Source organism: Ranitomeya variabilis, chromosome 4, assembly GCF_051348905.1.
Source record: "Ranitomeya variabilis isolate aRanVar5 chromosome 4, aRanVar5.hap1, whole genome shotgun sequence".
In the NCBI taxonomy this organism is placed as follows: domain Eukaryota; kingdom Metazoa; phylum Chordata; class Amphibia; order Anura; family Dendrobatidae; genus Ranitomeya; species Ranitomeya variabilis.
This window is the reverse complement of record NC_135235.1, coordinates 477,342,246-477,366,434: the sequence shown is the minus strand read 5'-3', so window position 1 is coordinate 477,366,434 and position 24,189 is coordinate 477,342,246.

Genomic DNA, 24,189 nt, shown 5'->3' with positions numbered 1-24,189 from the left:
TTTCATCGATATAACTTGCGTTTATTTGTGAAAAAAAACGGATATTTGGCAAAAATTTTGAAAATTTTGCAATTTTCCAACTTTGAATTTTTATGCCCTTAAATCACAGAGATATGTCACGCAAAATACTTAATAAGTAACATTTCCCACATGTCTACTTTACATCAGCACAATTATGGAACCAAAATATTTTTTTTGTTAGGGAGTTATAAGGGTTAAAAGTTGACCAGCAATTTCTCATTTTTACAACACCATTTGTTTTTAGGGACAACATCTCATTTGAAGTCATTTTGAGGGGTCTATATGATAGAATGGTGTCACACTTTGGTATTTTCTAAAAACTGCACCCCTCAAGGTGCTCAAAACCACATTCAAGAAGTTTATTAACCCTTCAGGTGTTTCACAGGAATTTTTGGAATGTTTAAATAAAAATGAACATTTAACTTTTTTTCACACAAAATTTATTTCAGCTCCAATTTGTTTTATTTTACCAAGGGTAACAGGAGAAAATGGACCCCAAAAGTTGTTGTACAATTTGTCCTGAGTACGCTGATACCCCATATATGGGGGTAAACCACTGTTTGGGCGCATGGCAGAGCTCGGAAGGAAAGGAGCGCCATTTGATTTTTCAATGCAAAATTGACTGGAATTGAGATGGGATGCCATGTTGCATTTGCAGAGCCCCTGATGTGCCTGAACATTGAAACCCCCCACAAGTGACACCATTTTGGAAAGTAGACCCCCTAAGGAACTTCTTTAGATGTGTGGTGAGCACTTTGACCCCGCGAGTGCTTCACAGAAGTTTATAATGCAGAGCCGTAAAAATAAAAAATCATATTTTTTCACAAAAATGATCTTTTTGCCCCCAATTTTTTTTTTTCCCAAGGGTAAGAGAAGAAATTGGACCCCAAAAATTGTTGTGCAATTTGTCCTTAGTACGCTGATACCCCATATGTGGGTGTAAACCATTGTTTGGGCGCATGGCAGAGCTCGGAAGGGAAGGAGCGCCATTTGACTTTTCAATGCAAAATTGACTGGAATTGAGATGGGACGCCATGTTGCGTGTGGAGAGCCCCTGATGTGCCTAAACATTAAAACCCCCCACAAGTGACACCATTTTGGAAAGTAGACCCCCTAAGGAACTTATCTAGATGTGTTTTGAGAGCTTTGAACCCCCAAGTGATTCACTACAGTTTATAACGCAGAGCCGTGAAAATAAAAATTCTTTTTTTTTTTTTTTTTTTCTCAAAAATGATTTTTTAGCCCCCAGCTTTGTATTTTTACAGGGGTAACAGAATAAATTGGACCCCAAAAGTTGTTGTCCAATTTGTCCTGAGTACGCAGATACCCCATATGTGGGGGGAACCACTGTTTGGGCGCATGACAGAGCTCGGAAGGGAAGGAGCGCCATTTGGAATGCAAACTTAAATGGATTGGTCTGCAGGCATCACGTTGCATTTGCAGAGCCCCTGATGTACCCAAACAGTACAAACCCCCCATAAGTGACCCCATATTGGAAACTAGACCTCCCAAGGAACTTATCTAGATGTGTTGTGAGAACTTTGAAACCCCAAGTGTTTCACTACAGTTTACAACGCAGAGCCGTGAAAATAAAAAATATTTTTTTTTCCCACAAAAATGATTTTTAGCCCCTCAAATTTTTATTTTCCCAAGGATAAGAGAAGAAATTGGACCCCAAAAATTGTTGTGCAATTTGTCCTTAGTACGCTGATACCCCATATGTGGGTGTAAACCATTGTTTGGGCGCATGGCAGAGCTCGGAAGGGAAGGAGCGCCATTTGACTTTTCAATGCAAAATTGACTGGAATTGAGATGGGACGCCATGTTGCGTGTGGAGAGCCCCTGATGTGCCTAAACATTAAAACCCCCCACAAGTGACACCATTTTGGAAAGTAGACCCCCTAAGGAACTTATCTAGATGTGTTTTGAGAGCTTTGAAGCCCCAAGTGATTCACTACAGTTTATAACGCAGAGCCGTGAAAATAAAAATTCTTTTTTTTTTTTTTTTTCTCAAAAATGATTTTTTAGCCCCCAGCTTTGTATTTTTACAGGGGTAACAGAATAAATTGGACCCCAAAAGTTGTTGTCCAATTTGTCCTGAGTACGCAGATACCCCATATGTGGGGGGAACCACTGTTTGGGCGCATGACAGAGCTCGGAAGGGAAGGAGCGCCATTTGGAATGCAAACTTAAATGGATTGGTCTGCAGGCATCACGTTGCATTTGCAGAGCCCCTGATGTACCCAAACAGTACAAACCCCCCATAAGTGACCCCATATTGGAAACTAGACCTCCCAAGGAACTTATCTAGATGTGTTGTGAGAACTTTGAAACCCCAAGTGTTTCACTACAGTTTACAACGCAGAGCCGTGAAAATAAAAAATATTTTTTTTTCCCACAAAAATGATTTTTAGCCCCTCAAATTTTTATTTTCCCAAGGATAACAAGAGAACTTGGACCCCAAAAGTTGTCGTGCAATTTGTCCCGAGTATGCTGATACCTCATATGTTGGGGTAAACCCCTGTTTGGGCGCACGGGAGAGCTCGGAAGGGAAGGAGCACTGTTTTACTTTTTCAACGCATAATTGGCTGGAATTGAGATCGGATGCCATGTCGCGTTTGGAGAGCCCCTGATGTGCCTGAACAGTGGAAACTCCCCAATTCTACCTGAAACCCTAATACAAACACACCCCTAACCCTAATCCCAACGGTAACCCTAACCACACCCCTAACCCTGACACACCCATAATTCTAATCCCAACCCTAATCCCAACCGTAAATGTAATCCAAACCCTAACCCTAACTTTAGCCCCAACCCTAACCCTAACTTTACCTCCAACCCTAGCCCTAACCCTGACCCTAACTTTAGCCCCAACCCAGTTATGATCTATTGGCCTAGGAGCAGCATGAGACGTACTCTGGAGAAGGTGGTACCTGTACTGACCGCAGACCCTGAACTTAACATCGCAACTAGAAGTAGCCGTGGAATGTACCTAACACTCCCTAGACATCTCAACACAGCCGGAGGACTAAATACCTCTAGACATAGAAAAGGGAAAACTATCTTGCCTCAGAGAAAATCCCCAAAGGATAGACAGCCCCCCACAAATATTGACTGTGAGAGGAGAGGGAAATATCATACGCAGACTGAAATCAGGATTTAGCAAAGGAGGCCACTCTAGCTAAATAGAAAGGATAGGACAGAGTACTATGCGGTCAGTATTGAAACACTAGAAAATATCCACCACAGAAAATACAAAATCTCCACATCTAACTAAAGATATGGAGGGTATATCTGCACCTCCAGAGATACCAGCTTGGCTAAACAAATCCTTATACAGACCAAGCTGGACAAGACAAAACATGGAAAAGAACTGAACAATAAGGCCCACAGCATGTGGACTGCAAAAATCAAAGCCAGAACGTATCTTTGTTGAAAAGAACAGCAAAGCAGGAGAGACCAGGCAGGGATGTGAATCCTACAGGAACAATGGACAACTGGCACTGACTAAAGGGTCAAGCAAGACTAAATAGCCCAGTCAAAATTGCAATAAGTGGACACACCTGATGAATGCAGCGATCCAAAGACAGCAGCGCTACCACTTATAACCACCGGAGGGAGCCCAAGAGCAGAATTCACAACACAACCCTAACCCTAACTTTAGCCCCAACCCTAACTTTACCTCCAACCCTAGCCCCAACCCTAGCCCCAACCCTAGCCCTAATGGGAAAATGGAAATAAACACATTTTTTTAAAATTTATTATTCTTCCCTAACTAAGGCGGTGATGAAGGGGGGTTTAATTTACTTTTATAGCATTTTTTTATATCGGATTTTTATGATTGACAGCTGTCACACACTAAAAGACGCTTTTAATAGCAAAAAAGTTTTTGCGTCTCCACATTTTGAGACCTATAATTTTTCCATATTTTGGTCCACAGAGTCATGTGAGGTCTTGTTTTTTTGTGGGACGAGTTGACATTTTTATTGGTAACATTTTTGGACACGTGACAGTTTTTGATCGCTTTTTATTCCGATTTTTGTGAGGCAGAATGACCAAAAACCAGCTATTTATGAATTTCTTTTGGGGGAGGTGTTTATACCGTTCCGCGTTTGGTAAAATGGATAAAGCAGTTTTATTCTTCGGGTCAGTACGATTACAGCGATACCTCATTTATATCTTTTTTTTATGTTTTGGCGCTTTTATACGATAAAAGCTATTTTATAGAAAAAATAACTATTTTGGCATCGCTTTATTTTGAGGACTATAACTTTTTTTATTTTTTTGCTTATGATGCTGTATGGCGGCTCGTTTTTTGCGGGACAAGATGTCGTTTTCAGCGGTACCATGGTTGTTTATATCCGTCTTTTTGATCGCGTGTTATTCCACTTTTTGTTTGGCGGTATGATAATAAAGCGTTGTTTTTTTGGCTCGTTTTTTTTTTTTTCTTACGGTGTTCACTGAAGGGGTTAACTAGTGAGACAGTTTTATAGGTTTGGTCGTTACGGACGCGGCGATACTAAATATGTGTACTTTTATTGTTTTTCTTTTTTTTTTAGATAAAGAAATGTATTTATGGGAATAATATTTTTTTTTCTTTATTTAGGAATTTTATTTTATTTTTTTTACACGTGGAATTTTTTTTTTAAACTTTTTTACTTTGTCCCAGGGGGGGACATCACAGATCGCCGATCTTACAGTTTGCATGGCACTCTGTGAGATCGGCGATCTCACTCATCGCTGCAGGCTTACAGAGCTGCATCTGCAGCCTGCTCCTGACCCGGAAGTCCTCCCTGCAGGACCCGGATGCAGCCCCGCGGCCATTTTGGATCCAGGGACTGCAGGGAGAAGATGCTCGGTACAAGGTGAGTACATTCCCTTGTACCGATCGTCTCAGGGAAGCCCGCAGGGAGCCCCCTCCCTGCGCGATGCTTCCCTGTACCGCCGGTACACCACGATCATGTTTAATCGCGGTGTGCCGGGGGTTAATGTGCCGGGGGCAGTCCGTGACCACTCCTGGCACATAGTGCCGGATGTCAGCTGCGATAGGCCCCCCGTGAGCGCGTCCGATCGCATATGACGTACTATCCCGTCGGTGATCTTACCGGCCCACCCCACCTCGACGGGATAGTACGTCAGATGTCAGAAAGGGGTTAAATATAGGCTGGGGCGATATGGCAACGTTGTCGGCAACACAGACAAGTCCCTCCAGCTTACACCCCTGAATACAGATATGCATCACATCATTAATATATACGGTAATTAGGCACTGTGCAACGGACCATTGAAAATAAAAATACTTAAAGAAGTTGTCCACTACTATAACTTTTTTTTTTCATAAATCTTGCTATTATGTGCCACTGAAAACATCCACTGTGTTTATTTTAGCAATATTACCTTTTATCATGCTGTAGCAGCACATGCCCAGTTCTGGATCCAGCTCTCATGGGGTTAATCGACAACTTCCTTTCTCCTGACTTGTGCTCTAATACTACAAGTTCCATGATGAATTGCACTGGCCTCTAAGCCCGAACCTAGCACACCCACTCCAAAACACACCCAAACCCCTCCCTCTATCTTCAAAAAGATTTGTGATGTCATTTCTGTCCAACCTCCTCTTTTACATTTGTCCAACCCACACTCCATTACACACACAGATAGATAGCTACCTAGATAGATAGATATGGGATGGATCGATAGATACATACAGAAATATATCTATCTATATATCTATCTATATCTATTTCCATAGATATGTCCATATCCATGTTTCTTAACCCCTTCACCCCTGGAGCTTTTTTTGTTTTCGTTTTTTCGCTCCCCTTCTTTTCAGAGCCATAATTTTTCCATCAATATGGCCATGTGGGGGCTTATTTTTTGCGGGACAAGTTGTACTTTTGAACGATACCATGGGTTTTACCATGTCGTGTAACAGAAAACGGGAAAAAAAATCCCGCACTTGTTTTTTGCTTGGCTTTTTTGCTAGGTTCACTAAATGCTAAAACAGACCTGCCATTGTGATTATCCAGGTCATTACGAGTTCATAGTGTTATAGAAGGGTTAATAGGTTGCCTTTAAGTGCCTCTTGCCTTTAATTGCTAGAATTACTAGAATCTGTTAACGCAGTAGTCTGATGGTCTCCCCTTCAAGGAGACTACACTTCTTATCATTTATGTTCTCAATAGTTAGTCACAACATGTTTTTGGTACGTTGTGAGGAATAAAGGTCAGTATAACCCTGGGTGATGGTGGCTACATGAATTACATTGTGTGTTATATTTGTTGTAAATGGTATAAAATACTGCCTTTTGATGCATTACATCAGATAAAAGTGACTTGCTCACAGGATGTGTGTGAGGTGTCTTTTTGTCTCCAAGCGCACTTGTAAAATGAGGGCGTAACTACCTGATTTGGCTCTCACTGGTGATCTGTCAGCTGACATTGGGTCAGAATGAAAAACAGCTACGACAGTTTTGGCACCCGAACGGGGGCCGTGGTAACCAGCCTTATTCGGAATCCGTATGTGGGAGCTTCCTGAGAGATTGGACATGCAAAACACCGCTGCAACAAGGTGAGAAATGTTATTCTTACAATTTGTTTTGCAATTGCAATCTCTCTTCTGGATCTGTCCATACCTCTGGGTAAAAGGCTGCCAACACGGTTCAAAGAATCCACATCACCAGTGAGTTTTGTGTTTTGTCTGTTTATGTCCGTATGAGAGTTGAATAATAGAGTTATAAGATGATAATTGTGAAAATTGTTATCTGTATTATTTGTCAATATTCTAATTGGTTGTGTATTTGTTTAGTGTGTGTGTAATACAGAGCTTGGATAGGCTCTGTGCAGTGTTGTTTTTTTGGTCATTTTGGACTGGCAGTACGTTATATGAAGCTGTATTTTGTATAAGGCCGTGGTTTTTGTTGTTTGGCCTTAAGTGCTTTCAGAGTGTCAGTGGACACTGCTGCAGTTTTATTTATATAGAGTTGTGTTAATTCCAAAGTGCAAAATAGGCAGGCTGTGTGAACCTTGTATGTATGTCTATGAGAACCTCTGAATGAGAGGAGAGGTGAGTGATTGAGATAAGGGATTTTCTTCTTGTAAAATCAACTGAAAAGTGAAAGGAAAGGAAAGGAAAAAAACAATCCCTGAATGAGCATGTATGAATGAGTGATCACATAAGTATCATTACTTATCTAACTGTTGTTGAGGGTCCAGGATGAATGAGTTGTGGATATTTTTAATGTACATTTAATTACATCTGAGATTCAGTGAAACCTGTGTTATATATGGTTTGACATTGGATAGGTTTCTATATGTGTCTATATGTGTTTTGGCCGGACGCGGTCAGAATCAGCTTTTTCAAGTTATGCAGTGATTTGCCTGTATAGAGAAACTGTTTTTAATTCCGAGAGGATGAATTTTGAATGTTTTGTAGAGATTAAGTCTGAAAACTGCTGCATTCTGTTTCTGTGTGTGTGAGGAACCAAGCTCTTATCTCAGTGTTGTGTACCAGATGGGAGGAGGGAGTCGAACCCCTGCACGACTTGTTTGTGATTTCTTCCCTCTGTGCTGTGGGCCAGAGGAAGGGGGGCACGTAGCTGCATTCTAAATTTCTCTGTCCTTGGTTTAGTACACGCTGAGAGATTTGTGTTTAAAGCAATAAGTACTGTATGTATTGAAGTAGAAGGGAATGTTGTAAGTTGAAGTTGGAAATTGAAAGTGAAAAAGAACTGTGCCTATTTTAGAGGAAAACTTGTAAGTGATTGAAAGATTGGTAAAAGATTCACCTGCTTCAAGTTGAGTGATTGATATAGCAAATTGAGGATCAACAGAGGAGGTAGCCAACTGCACGGCTGATGTAGTGTACGGGGTGACCTGCTACAGTCAGTCTATGGCATTAGGTGGTGTAACCTTGCCGTTCCATGAAGCTGTGCTAGCCAGCTGATTTACCGAGTGGTAGGTGGTGTAACCTGCTCGGTAAAATCCTTTAAGTCCACCGAGTGGTAGGTGGTATAACCTGCTCGGTGTTGTTGAGCGGATAAGTTGAAGCCATGGGCAACTTATTCTGTGTGCAGTCAGGGCCCCCAATGGGATCCAAAACCGCTGTACAGATTGAAAAAGGAAGCAGTGAAAGATGTGAGACCGAGATTAAAAAAGGCAAAAATGCCAGTGAGTGGATGTTTGGATGTTCAAAAAGGCACAGACAAAGGAGGAAAATAGCAAGTGAATAAATGGCGTCAGAGAGTGCAGCAGGACGGAAGTAAGGTGTATTATGAATGTTTTGATGCTTAAAAGTCCGACTATGACTGACACATTACTGCTATGGTTATACTTTTGTATAACCAGAGACCCAGACAAGACAGATGGACTTGAAAACACTGTGGTCAGACAAACCCAGACTGGAAAAATACTTGTATGATCTGTGCTGCAACCCGACCTAAGAGAATTGCACTGAATCCTGTCCAGACAAGATTACATGTAGTGACATAAGAAGCTGACACAGGATTGTGGTTGGTGGATAGTGGGGACATTAACTTTTGGGAGTAGGCTGACAGTAATCCTTTTGGGTAGGAGCTATAGACCAGCATGTCATGTCACCCCCACCACCAGAGAACCAACCACATCAGGTAGGGTAAAACAGATACAGGAGTATTATCTCTGGAGGCCCTCTGACTAGCTAGCTATGCTAAAACAATTGGCTGATCCTGAGAACCAACCTTTTCCATTTTACAGACAAAGACAATATGATGGACGTATAAGTGCACCTGAGCAGATCTAGAGAGTTAGTGAGCACAAAAGCAGGTGACGTACTAGGACACATAATTAAGACTTTTACAGATGTGACAAAAGGAGAGAGTGTAGAGATGTACTTTGGACGGTTACAGCTGAAATGGGCAGACATGGGGTACAGTCCCATAAACCCACTTGATGTTAAAATATTGGTAAATACATTCATTGACGGTATGGACAATAAGATGACGTGTCATGTATGCTGGAGTACAAGGAAAACAGTAGAGACGTAGTAAGGGACCTAAGGACTTAGAAACAGTAAAATGCTGGAATTGTGGAGAAAATGGACACTCAGATCAATCTTCCAACTTCTTCACTTCCAGACTAGGAAACTGACAACCCAGTGACAAATGTGTGCCCTGTTCTTGTCCCCTCCGGACCTGGTCCTGCCTTGATGACCACCATACCAATGCCGGAGGGAAAGAGACAGAATTCTTGATTGATACTGGAGCAGCCGGAACTGTGGTACACAAAGACTTTATAACGCCAGACATGGAGACTGTGGAATGCGTGAGTGTAGAAGGACAAGCGACTGAAGCCCCTATGACTAAACAAATAAGACTAGAATCACGAGACAGCCAAGAGGTGCTTACAAACTTATTGTTAGTGACAATACCCCTATAAATTTGCTGGGAGCAGAGTTGAGTGCTGGCTAGGTCACCATACAGTACTCTCCTGAGGGTATTACAGTCACAAGCCCCCTTTCATATAAACACTCGGGGCAAAGGGATGCCAGGGTCTTCCACGTGCACATTATACCACAGGTAAATCATGCCCAATTATAGTTACACTTAATTCCATTCATTTGCCAGTTTAGTAGTTTCCTTACACAAGGTTGTATAGTTACCATGTATTTCTAGGTTGTCTTCATATGATACTGTATATAGTTTTTAGCCATTCATTATATTGGCTCAAACCATAATCACTGTTTATTTGTCTTTTCCACTTCCTATACCTTATTGCAAGCAACGGGTATTGATATTTGGTATTTTTCAAATCCCTTCGTTTTGTATTTGGAACTGTTAGTTATGGATTTATATAGGGCCGCTACCTTCTTAAAATAAGCTTGTGCTTTGCTGTGCCCTAGGGCATTGTGCTCCCCCATTTTATGACTCAGTATCTTTCGTAATTATATATTTTCATATATATAATTTTCTGTTGGTAACATATTTTGTGAATCAAATTTAGTTTTCTTAAGTGGTACTCTACCCAATCAAATACGGGTATAAATAATATTTGGTCATTAATGTGTGATTTATATAAACACTTGTGTAATATTGCAGAAATGGTGTATATGGCAAGAGTAGTGAAAGTAACACCTGACACCAGAATATCTGAGGACAGGGAAAAGAGTCAGGTACCAGACACTGTTTGGGCAAGGGGAAAATCTGATGTGGGTCGGCTGCCCATTCCCCGTCATGATAAATTAAAAGAAGGAACCACTCCTCTTTGATAAAAGCAATAGCCCTTTGACCCTAGTCAAATCAATAGCCCTGAGCAGGGATATTAAAGAGTATGTTAAGGCAGGGGTTCAGGTGCAAAGATCTTCCCCCTGCAACACCCCTTTGTATCCCATTAAGAAGAAAAAGGACCCAAGGGTTCCACTGACACAGAATAGTTCATGAGTTACAGGCTATTAATGATGTTGCAGTGAGTGTGATCTCAATTGTCCCTAATACACACACCGTACGGTCACAAAATGTTTCACAGTCATTAATTTGGCAAATGCGTTCTTCTCTGTACCCCTGCACTCTGACTGTCGGTATCTTTTCTCTTTTACTCACGAAGGTAAACAATACTGTTGGACGGTCCTCCCACAAGGGGGAAAGAACTCCCCAACCATCTATTCAACAGCAATGGCAGGGATTCTTGAGCAGTGGCAACCACCTCATCCACAGACTGTACTATTGCAGTATGTGGATGACCTCTTGCTCTGCTGCCCGGACCAGACGTCCTGCAAGGAAGCTACAGTTCCCTTGCTGTGTTTTTTTGGCAGAGAAGGCTTGCAAGGTCTCACGTGACAAATTACAGTATTGCAAACAAAAGGTGACATTTTTAGGACATTGTATTGCTGAAGGTACAAGACACCTGACTGAAGACAGAAAACAGGCAATACAAAATCTCCCTTTACCCAGGTCACACCAGCATCTATGCATTTTCCTAGGTTTGGTGACCTACTGTAGGCCTTGGATAAGGTCTGCTTCACAAATGATGCAACTACTCTATGACAGGTTGTCATCAGACCCCTACAATCTCACTCAAGAAGCAATTGATTCCTTCTATTCTCTGAAGCTGCTCATTGTGTCAGCCCCGGCCTTAGGCATTCCAAACTATGATCAGCCATTTTTCTTAGAGCAGGGAGGACATGCTACCGCAGTACTGACACAACAACATGGAGAGAAATAGAGACCAATAGCTTACTACTCAGCACAATTAGACCCAGTGATTAGAGGCTCTCCTACGTGTGTCCGTGTTGTAAGAGCTGCTGTATTACTGCTAGGCATGTGAGCTCACACTGACTTTTTCTTTTGACAATTTGTTCCCCACATGACATTAATGCAATATTCGTACAAGTTCAACCAAAACATCTGTCTATGGCTAGACAGATCAAACTTGAATGTGCTCTAATACTAATTTAATGAATACGTCACCTTCAAAAGATACAATGTTCTGAATCCAGTGGATTCAGAAAAGGGGGAATTGGTGACAGCATTAGGAAAAAAAAAAAAGTACTCTGGTACGTTGACATGACTGCATAGGAACTGATGAGTCAGGAGACAGTATGTTTTACATATGTTCATGAAAAACCTGTGCCTAATGCATATTTTAAGGTTTTTGTAGATGGCTCCAGATACCACCAGGATGGACGATTCAACACTGGACATGCAGTAGTATCCTCACATGAGGTAATCCGAGTTGAACCACTCCCTCCTCACCTGTCGGTGCAGCAGGCAGAGTTGAAGGCACTCACTGAGGCGTGTAGAGCTGCTGCAGGTAAAGTCGCTAATATTTACACAGATTCGAATTATGCATGGAGAATATCCCATGATTATTGCCCTATCTGGAGAAGCAGAACGTTTCTTACATCAGCCGGTAAGCCCATTAAAAATGCAGAGCTGGTAAAACAATTAGTGGAGGCATTGACGTTACCAGTCGAGGTTGGCATCGTCAAGGTAAAAGCACACACGGACGCTGACTCTGTGGAGGTAGAGGGCAACAGAAGGACGGACGAGGCTGCTAAAGTAGCAGCAAGGCGGCCTAGGGAGCAGTGGACGGTGGCGGAGAGTCAGCGTATTCCAGCCACACTGAGCCTAGATGTCCTGAAATCCCTCCAGCTGCCCAAACAGAAGGAACATGGGGGAGAATGGGAGCGGAGCTGAACTCAAAAGGAGTTTTGGGAGAATAAGGATAAATTGTATATACCAAGGTCCCTGTTCCTAATTATGGCGCAAGCAACACCTGGCCCCCACTCACACCTCAAAATGTCAGGTGTCCATGGTAGATGCCTTCCGGATCGCTCCTGGTTTCAGTTACGCAGCAGCAAAGCTTGTACGGTCATGCCTCATCTGTGCACAGCACAACCCTGGTAAAACAGTAAAAATCCCTAAGAAAGTGACACCCAGGCCTCTCTACCCGTTTCAGAGACTGCAGGCTGACTACATACAGCTACCCAAGGTAGGAGTGTGTGAAAAATGTCCTAGTATGTGTAGATCTCTTCTCTGGTTGGCTGGAAGCCTATCTGGTAAAATGTGCAAATGCTAAAGCGACTGCAGACAAACTGATGAAAGAACTGATCTGCAGTTATGGTGTCCCAGAAACCACAGAGAGTGATAGGGGTACACACTTCATGGGAGAAATAGTAAGGGAAGTCATGCAGGCCCTGGGAGTACCGCAAGCATATCATGCACCATATAGACAACAAAGTAGTGGAAAGACTAAATGACTCTTGTCAGTCACACTCCAAATAGAAAGACAGGCTTGTCTCCTTTTGTAGTCCTGTTTAGTAGTTTGCCAGAGACTGGTCTGTACTTCCCACAGGTGCTACAAATGCAACACGGTGCTATGACAGCCCATGTCCAGGCCTTACAGAAAAGACTTAATGTGGTGCATAAACATGTGTTTTCATCCATTGTTCTCAGTTTCTGCCCTGTCTCCTGTGTACCTAATTATTTGTACTAAATGTCCAACTGGGGGTCTGTATGTGGGGGAGACAGGGCAGAAACTGAGAACAAGGATGAACTCTCATCGCCATACAATAAAAGAAAAAAGAATGGATATACCTGTGGCAATACATTTCTGTCTCCCAAATCATAGCATTATGGACATGAAATTACTTGTACTAAAAAGTAACTTCAATTCGCAGAAAGACAGGAGAGTCTGGGAATATAAACTGATGACGACCTTTGACACTCTAAATGCAGGAATGAATGTGTCACACGGATTTATGTCTTTTTACATCAACTAACTACAACTAAGGAACTTGCCCATCAGACCATGTGGGGGTCATCACAACAGACCCTAATCACAGGACAATAAAACATTCCTTATCTAAGAATTGGCCCAATATTTATGGACGTAACTGTTTATCACCCATGGTAATTCTGCTTCATGTCACCTGGCTTATCCATGGTTTTTTTTCCCCTCACCCTTTTTTTTTTTTCCTATACTATGTTGTGCATAAATATGTGATTCTTCAGAATTTGTTTTAGTCTTTGCCTGATGAAGAGACGTATGTAGTCTCGAAAGCTTGCAATTTGTTACCATCTTTTCAGTTAGCCATTAAAAGGTATCAACCACTGAGGACTCTCAATTCTAAATATTTTTCAGAGACACTGGATACACTTTTAAATGTTGACAAGGACAGCAACTTATTCAACATCTTGCTTTTCTTATAAAAGACGCAGAAGGACAAAAACTGCTGGACTGTTGGATCTGTATACACAGCCCAGTATTTGTAAGGACTATGCTGTACTTAGCCTTTACCCCTGGAGCCAAGGAAGGTATTAAAACCACACAGCATACCTGATGAGACTCAGATTTTCTAGGTTCCTTAAGGCTCTTAATGAGACTAATACAATATAGAGACTCCTTTTTAAATCCAGCCGATTAGCTTAGCGGCCTAGATGGATGGATTATTTTTGACTTGACTTGACAGACTTGTATGCAAATCTTGTTGCTTTGCTTATTGTTTTATGTAGCCGTAAAAGCGCTAATATACAGGTCCTTCTCAAAAAATTAGCATATAGTGTTAAATTTCATTATTTACCATAATGTAATGATTACAATTAAACTTTCATATACTATAGATTCATTATCCACCAACTGAAATTTGTCAGGTCTTTTATTGTTTTAATACTGATGATTTTGGCATACAACTCCTGATAACCCAAAAAACCTGTCTCAATAAATTAGCATATTTCACCCGACCAATCAAATAAAAGTGTTTTTTAATACCAAACAAAAAAACCATCAAATAATAATGTTCAGTTATGCACTCAATACTTGGTCGGGAATCCTTTGGCAGAAATGACTGCTTCAATGCGGCGTGGCATGGAGGCAATCAGCCTGTGACACTGCTGAGATGTTATGGAGGCCCAGGATGCTTCAATAGCGGCCTTAAGCTCATCCAGAGTGTTGGGTCTTGCGTCTCTCAACTTTCTCTTCACAATATCCCACAGATTCTCTATGGGGTTCAGGTCAGGAGAGTTGGCAGGCCAATTGAGCACAGTAATACCATGGTCAGTAAACCATTTACCAGTGGTTTTGGCACTGTGAGCAGGTGCCAGGTCGTGCTGAAAAATGAAATCTTCATCTCCATAAAGCATTTCAGCCGATGGAAGCATGAAGTGCTTCAAAATCTCCTGATAGCTAGCTGCATTGACCCTGCCCTTGATGAAACACAGTGGACCAACACCAGCAGCTGACATGGCACCCCACACCATCACTGACTGTGGGTACTTGACACTGGACTTCAGGCATTTCCTTCTCCCCAGTCTTCCTCCAGACTCTGGCACCTTGATTTCCGAATGACATGCAAAATTTGCTTTCATCAGAAAAAAAGTACTTGGGACCACTTAGCAACAGTCCAGTGCTGCTTCTCTGTAGCCCAGGTCAGGCGCTTCTGCCGCTGTTTATGGTTCAAAAGTGGCTTTACCTGGGGAATGCGGCACCTGTAGCCCATTTCCTGCACACGCCTGTGCACGGTGGCTCTGGATGTTTCCACACCAGACTCAGTCCACTGCTTCCTCAGGTTCCGGTCACCTCTTCTCGTTGTACAGCGTTTTCTGCCACATTGTTTCCTTCCAACAGACTTACCATTGAGGTGCCTTGATACAGCACTCTGGGAACAGCCTATTTGTTGAGAAATTTCTTTCTGGGTCTTACCCTCTTGCTTGAGGGTGTCAATGATGGCCTTCTTGACATCTGTCAGGTCGCTAGTCTTACCCATGATGGGGGTTTTGAGTAATGAACCAGGCAGGGAGTTTTTAAAAGCCTCAGGTATCTTTTGCATGTGTTTAGAGTTAATTAGTTGATTCAGAAGATTAGGGTAATAGGTCGTTTAGAGAACCTTTTTCTTGATATGCTAATTTATTGAGACAGGTTTTTTGGGTTATCAGGAGTTGTATGCCAAAATCATCAGTATTAAAACAATAAAAGACCTGACAAATTTCAGTTGGTGGATAATGAATCTATAGTATATGAAAGTTTAATTGTAATCATTACATTATGGTAAATAATGAAATTTAACACTATATGCTAATTTTTTGAGAAGGACCTGTATGTATTACCTAAGGCTGAACCTTCTGTAGTGTATCAGAGGCCCCGTATGGCCACTGCTGACGGGGAAGGTGAGTGTCCACACTGAGGGTGGATGGGCGAAGCAGGTAGAAAGCCCCCTTGTGGGTACTAGACCCATGAGACAGTAGCTCCTTTGTGGACATCAGCTGACCCTGTGGCAGAGGTTATACCATTTACAAAAGGGGGAAATTGTTATAGAAGGGTTAATAGGTTGCCTTTAAGTGCCTCTTGCCTTTAATTGCTAGAATTACTAGAATCTGTTAACGCAGTAGTCTGATGGTCTCCCCTTCAAGGAGACTACACTTCTTATCATGTATGTTCTCAATAGTTAGTCACAACATGTTTTTGGTACGTTGTGAGGAATAAAGGTCAGTATGACCCTGGGTGATGGTGGGGGCTACATGAATTACATTGTGTGTTATATTTGTTGTAAATGGTATAAAATACTGCCTTTTGATGCATTACATCAGATAAAAGTGACTTGCTCACAGGATATGTGTGAGGTGTCTTTTTGTCTCCAAGCGCACTTGTAAAATGACGGGCGTAACTACCTGATTTGGCTCTCACTGGTGGTCTGTCAGCTGACATTGGGTCAGAATGAAAAACGACAATAGACACCAAACATGTCTAGGTTCTTTTTTATGTAAGTGGTGAAAAAAAATACCCGCAGCGTCTCCATTTTTCGTGATCTGGGGTTGGGTGAGGGCTAATTTTTTGCACACTGAGCTGACGTTTTTAATTATACCACTTTTGGTCAGATATGTTCTTTTGATCGCCCGTTATTGCATTTTAATGCAATGTCACAGCAACCAAACAAACAATTTTGGCTTTTGATTTCTTTTCTCGCTATGCTGTTTCGAGATCAGGTTAATTTTTTTTTTTTTTAGTTGATAAACAGCTGACATGTTGCGACTTTGAAGTGGGCTCATCTCCAGAGCCGACCTCAAAGCGGTGAATACTGCCAGCTGACGTACTATTCCGTCAGCTGGAAGGGTTAATGAACAATATGTTTCAGTTTAAAAAAAAAAAAAAAAAAGGAAAAAAAAATGGCGTGGTCTCCCACGCAATTTTCTGCGCCAGAGGGGGAAAGCCGACGGCCAGGCGCCAATATTTGTAGCCTGGGAAGGGGGTAATACCCATGGCCCACTCCCAGGCTATGAATATCAGCCCGCAGCTGTCTGCGTAGCCTTTACTGGCTAATAAAATAGGGGGACCCCCCCCAAAAAAAAATGATGTGGGGCCCTCCTATATTTTATAGCCAAAAAGGCTATGCAGACAGCTGCGGGCTGATATTCATAGCCTGGCTACAAATACCAGCCCGCAGCTGCCCCAGAAAAGGCGCACCTGTAAGATGTGCCAATTCCGGTGCTTAGCACCTCTCTTCCCACTCCCCTGTAGCGGTGGGATATGGGGCAATAAGGGGTTAAGGTCCCGTTGCTATTGTAAGGTGACATTAAGCTGGGTTAATAATGGAGAGGCGTCAATAAGACGCCTATCCATTTCTTAATCCTAGAGTAGTGAAAGGTTTAAAAAAAAGACACAGCCTGAAAAAAGTATTTTAATATTCTTAATTTCACCATACTTACCATACTCGATCGCCTGCAAAAAATTAAAAATAATAAACCAACCGTATACTACCTGTCCGCCGTAGTCCAATTAATAACGAGTGTCCCACGACGATCTCCCCATAGAACAGTGACATCGGGTGATGTCACTGCTCTATAGAACTTCAGTGACACACTGACAGGAGACAACGGCTCCTGTAGTGCATCACTGAGGTTACCTGAGTTCAGGGTCTCATTTTATGGCATTTCTGCGTGGGAATTTTCCAACACAGCAGTGCCACAAGTGAGACTAGGGACTATTTCTCACAGGGGCGGAGGAATACAGTGCGGAAGGATACCTCCATCATTGTATTCCTGGAGCCCCTGGAGAGCAGTCGCATCAGCTGATGTAACTGCTCTCCACGGGAGATCGTCGTGGGACACTCGTTTTAATTGGATATCTGCGGATCAGGGAGTATATTGTTTGTTTATTATTTTAATATTTTTTACAGGTGACACTGGCTTCGGTTATCCAGGTGACAAGGTGATGGTAAGTATGTACTCTATGTTGTATGTACTGTATGTCTATATGTATGTATTGTATGTATATGTTGTATGTTGCATGTCGTATGTTGCATGTCGCACGTTGCATGTTTCATGTCGCATGTTTCATGTCGCATGCCGCATATCATGTTGCACGTTGCATGTCGTATGTTGCATGTCGTATGTTGCATGCCGCATGTCGTATGTTGCATGTCACACGTTGCATGCAGCATGTCATATGTTGCATGTTTCATGTTGCATGCCATATGTTGCATGTTTCATGTTGCATGTCACATGTTTCATGCCGCATGTTGCATGTTTCATGTCACATGTTGCATGCCACATGTCGTATGTTGCATGTCTTTTGTTGCATGCCGCATGTGACATGTTGCATGCCGCATGTGACATATTGCATGTCGCATGTTGAATGACGCATGTGACATGTTGTATGTCGCATGACGCATGTGACATGTTGCATGTATTATGTCGCATGTTGCACATTGCATGTCGTATGTCGCATGTTGTATGTTGCATGGTGTATGTTGCATTTTTTTTTTTTACATTCAACACATTAGCCAGATGATGGGACTACTACTGTCCCATCATTGGCTAAAGTGTCACTCACTGTCACTGTAGCAGGCATAGCCCGATGGGACTTGTAGTCCCATCGGACGATGCCTGCACAGACACACACCAATGACCCCCCCCCAGCCTGAAGCAGACCCCAGCACGGCCAGCGGACCCACCGCACACACCCGCAGACCCCAGCACTGCCCGGCGCCCACACATCCCAGTGGAGCCCCACCGCACCACCCGGTGCCCGCACATCCCAGCGCAGCGTCACCGCACTGCCCAGCACCCTCACATCCCAGTGCAGCCCCACCGCACCTCCTGGCACCCGCACATACCAGTACAGCCCCCCCCGCACCTGCACATCCCAGCGCAGCCACGCAGACCCCCCAGCGCCCGCACATCCCAGAGCTGCCCCGCCTATCCCAGCGCAGCCCCGCCCATCCCAGCCTAGCCCCGCCCGCACATCCCAGCACAGCCCCCAGCACCGCCCACAGCCCAGTCACTCTTGATGAGTGACCGCTGTCTGTGGAGGCTGGGTCACTCCTACTGATGTTGTATGTCTGTATATATGTGTTTTTTTGGGTTTTTTTACATTCAACAAATTAGCCGGATGATGGGACTACTATTGTCCCATCATTGGCTAATGTGTCACTCACTGTCACTGTAGCAGGCATAGCCCGATGGGACTTGTAGTCCCAATGGACGATGCCTGCACACAGACACACACACCAATGACCCCCCTGCCCGAAGCAGACCCCAGCACGGTCAGCGGACCCACCGCACACACCCGCAGACCCCAGCACCGCCCGGCACCCGCACATCCCAGCGCAGCCCCCCCGCACCGCCCGGCGCCCGCACATACCAGTGCAGCCCCCCCGCACCCGCACATCCCAGCTCCGCCACGCAGACCCCCCCCGCGCCCGCACATCCCAGCACAGCCCCACCCAGCCCCGCCCATCCCAGCCTAGCCCCGTCCGCACATCCCAGCACAGCCCTGCAGACCCCAGCATCGCCCACAGCCCAGTCACTCTTGAGGACGTCACGTCAATTTCCAGGCTCTGGAAATTGACGTGACATTGGCGGAAATAAGCGGCGGCTGCAGCCTGGGGGTCACGTGGACCCAGACTCAGCCGCCGGCATAGCGCCGCTCTCAGGCTAAAACTTCAAGGGAATGTATTTACAAAATTCATTAGGGGCCCCGGGGGTTACATTGGGGAGTTAATTGAAAGTAGTGGACAACCCCTTTAATACTATTATTGCTGCTACTAGTTACTATATAATGACACATTGCTGGGTGCAACTCTAATCACCATTTAATTATTCCATTGTTTGCACTCTGTTGGATTTAGGCATATGAGTGACAAGTACTGATAAATTGGTGGTCTCCTGAGCAACATACCGGTAGTTATCGGTGTTCACGCTCTTTTTTAATATGTGCTTTTATGTCTTTTTCCGTCATTTAATAAAGGTTTTGATCTTATTTACTGGGCGTACGTTTTTTCTTTATAGGTTTTTATTGAAATTCCATGCCCACTCTTCAACCCACAATCCCAATTCATTCAAATTTCATGTCCTCTCTCCTACCCCAAATTCATTGCAATTACGTCTTCCTATCTACCCCAAAACCACCTGCAGAGTGCTCTCCCAGTATTAAAAAAAAAAAAAGTAATCACTTACCTCTCTAGACAATCTCTCACAGCACCTCTTCCATCTTTTACTGGATGGGTACCTAATAAATGACGCAGCCGGCATAACAAAGTCATCGTGCGAACTGCGCTATAGAGAAAACACAGGGCAGAAAGCAGAGAATGGCTTTCTGCAGATACTCTGTGACTTGCTATTGCCGGCAGCGGACATACAAGAATGCTCTTTGCCCAGTGATGGGCACTGCCAATGGTGGAGTGAAAACTATAATAATGACAATCATGCCATTGACCCCTTTGGAATCCAGTGCATTAGCCCAGATTGCCCTCATTATCCGTTCCTGCCTGGGGGCAATAATAGCTTTAAAGGCCACATGTTTGATACCCTTGCCCTATAGGCTATAGTCCTCCATGAACACACTAGACTATTTAAATTTAAAAGCCTTTATGAAGGAAACATGAAGGAGCCACACCTCGCCACCCCATCTGACATCAATATTACGTCAGTGGGTTCATGTGGTAAGATCTCCCCACTTGTACCAATGTGACATTCCGCACCCCCTAGGGACACGCAAGGACAGCTTGGCACAGTTTTACAGACACCCCCCTGTCCACACAGGCCCAGCGAGGCACCAGGAGTGAGAGAAGGTGGCCCAAGCAGTCACTGACATGGCACCACACTTGCCCACAACCCTGACAACCTGAGAGGTCCTTTTCACTAGCCACAGTGAAACAGAACATTATCAGCCCAGTAGGACTGTCACCAGTTCCTTGTTCAATACATGCCTGGTCCGTTAATAGGGTTATATCGGGCCAGGGACCAGCCCCCAGTAGCATACGAGATTAGATTCATGGATCGAAATAAAAGAGCAGCCCAAGGCTAAATTATATATTTAACAGTCTTAAGGGCACACTAGAGAATACACTATATAGACAATGGCATACATAAATAATGGATATGCAAATACAATAGTCATAGGACAAAGGGTATGAACAGAATATTTAGTCAGTTACCCGTTAGATTTAAGGCCTGGCTTGCGGGGGAGGGGCTGCCACATGGGAGGCTTGTGTTCCCTTTGGTGTGTGACTTGTCCTCACATAATGCCCCTGTGACCTCTCAGAGAAAAAGCAATAGGAAATGCTGCACACAAGCATTTAATCCTCTGGGTCACTCCCCTTGTGCCCTGTGGGCTGAACCTAAATCTCCTCCCTTGGAGGTTTGGAGATAAATCTCCCAAAACCTATGAAAGATCATAACTTATTTCTGAGTAGTCCTAGGGCAGCGGTTCTGGCACCATCAGATCCGACTGAGCCACTGATACTCAAGAGACTAAACATAATTTTGCTACCTAGCTGCTAGTGGCTGTTCTACATATCTCACTTCCCGTGTGTGTTAGAATGACTCGAGACCCAGACAGGTACTTGCCCTGGTCTGGGGATCTCGGAAATATATACGATGTACAGCTAGGACATTTAGTATTTCCGTAACTCCTTTATGAAATCCAAGCTGGATGAACAAAAAGACTCATGCCACATGGCTTGGATCAACAGGGGGTAATCCTATAGAAGGCTGCATACCAGCTAGCTAGGTGGGGGTGTGAATCATTTGTCTGAGCTGGCCAGGTGTCATGTTACCACAGCATTTGCTGAAGGATTTTTTTTTAATTCCATGCTCAATAGTATACAGATGATTGACATGGAATTATGTCTCCAATATTTTTCACAGCCTTGGACTCTGATTGTAAAACATGAATTAAGAAATTCAGAAAACTGTGTGATTGCTCTCATAGCGATAGCTTCCATAAAGTGGACTTAAAGTGCATGCCAATAAATCTGCAAAGAAATCCATGCATAGTAAAACATTGTGCTCCTGAATGCTGCAGCTAGAATCTACAGCCGTGCTGCATTCCTTCCACTTTTGTACATTGTGTAATACAAATGGGCAGCTTAAGGTTTCAACGATCATCACTGTTGCATTGCAGCACTGGAGTCTAGGATTTGAATCTGATCATTAACACCGGCATGGAGTTTGCATTTTCTTCCCGACCTTAGCAAAAGCCTCAGATAATAATTAGTCAAATTAATTTAAATGGGCCAACAACCTCATCAAAATTGAGAAATCATGACAGCAGATGTTAAGGATTCAGTATGTCTGATCTTATGTGTCCATAGAAAAGTGCTAAAAATGTATTTGCTAGTGAGTCACTGCAGGTCCAGGATCGGTCCAAAAAACGGCACTCAATAAAACTTTTAAATACCTATTTAACCGAAGTACATGGGTCTGGCAGAAATAAATTTTCTCTAGTGATGTATATATCCCAGAAATTAACTCTGAGAGGAGATGATTCTTTATGACTTTGCTGGGAAACGGCCTGCCATTCATGCTCCACAACATTTATGGAAATTTTTAATTGAAATAAATAGTTAAACTTTGGTAGAACTGGGTCTTGAAATGCACAAAGTACATAAGAAATTACAGAATGAATGTTCCCAGGAGGAATTGGACAGTTTCAGAAAAGAAGTGGATAAGAACTGTGAATAATAGGAAAAGGAAATATTAACCCTGCTGTTTTGTTCGCATTTACTATACACTTGTAGTGTTCCGGGTCACTATGACCCGGCTTATTAAACCTTGATTTTAGACACTCTAACTCCATTTTTTTTTTATACTTTTTGCTTACTAGACTGTTTGTGAACATGTTTGGTAGTAAAAAAAAAGAAAAATGAACTAGAAATCTTTTTTTTTTGTTTTTATTCTGAAAAAACAGATCAATGAGCAAAACGAAAATAGAAAACTACACATATTTTGTAAAAAAAACCAAAAACAAAACAATCAAATCAAATCAATTAAAACAAGCAGATAAGCCAGGAAGACAGACTTACTTAGCAAAAAAAAATTATTTGCAAGACTTTACAGCTCAGCTTTACAAAAAAAAAACGTCTTAGACAGCGCGTTCTGAGCAGTCCGTTCTGCGCATAATATACACGTGTAGTGCACACCTAGTGATCTCTCCGGATGCACTCTACATTTTAGAATAGACTGCGCACCAAAAATAATCAAAATAAAGCCATTTTTATGGTGCGCAGATATCAATGCATACCCCCGGTAGAGCGCGTGTACGACCCCATTGAAATAATTTAGGAAATAAATCAATTGATATACAATAGTAGATGCAATAAATAGACCCAACTGAGGTTATAACTCCTTTATTTCACTGAAAATATGGCCTCACAGCTGTAAAAAACGATGTCGGGTCACTATGACCCGAACACAAGTGTAACTTTTTGCGTGTAGCAAAAAGTAAACGAAAAAAAATAAATAAATAAATACTCATAGGTAGGTCCCCCCAAATGAGGAAAAGTCAAGGAGTCTCAAGTTTTATAGACTTACAGAAAAAAAATCTACAGGGCCGCAAAAAGTCTGTTCGGGTCACTATGACCCGAACAGAACATTAGGGTTAACAAAAAACAAAAAATTCCAAAGAGACCTACAAGACAAGAAACAAAATAACATGTTCAAGTGGAGTCACAAGAACCAGTCCAAGAGGGATATAGCCACCACAGAGTTGACTGCTGCTTCAACCAGAGGAACATCAACAGCATCTTCCACAAATTGTGGAAGGTATCACCTCAGATACAATCAGAGGAGAAAGGATGATTGATCCCAACAATATAATGTGAGGAGACACCTTGACCCTAAATCAAGTACAGAGGGGGTACAGTCCAAGAACTCAATGAAGGTAATACATCTGTTTAAAAGAACATTGCCTTCTGTCCAAATCTCAGTCCTTAGTAAAGGCCTTTTATTTTCCCTAGCCTCTAGATTTGATCATTTTACTGCTGTCAAGGGTTTACATCTAACTTGTATATAAGAAATTGTATCATCACCAATCTACTGACTCCATGTTTCCAACAATGGCGGAAAAGGAAGCTCTTCAGATTAAACATTAGTGGATGAAAAACAACGTCAGCAAGTACCCACAACTTCTTCCCAGATCCCAAAAATTTCAACAAATCTCGACATTTCCAGAAGTAGATCTCTTTCTATGACTGGTCATACAAGACATCCAGACGATCCCAGAAACAATCAAGAGGGACAATCTAAATCATAAAGAACAACAAGCCTTGAAGGACCTTCAAAAAATTAAGGGGGTAACTATCAAGCCATTAGATAAAGGTGGCAACATCGTAATATGGCCAACAGATGCATATGAGAGGGAAATGAGGAGACAACTAAAAAATCCAGAATGCTATCTTAGACAGACATTCAACCCTCTG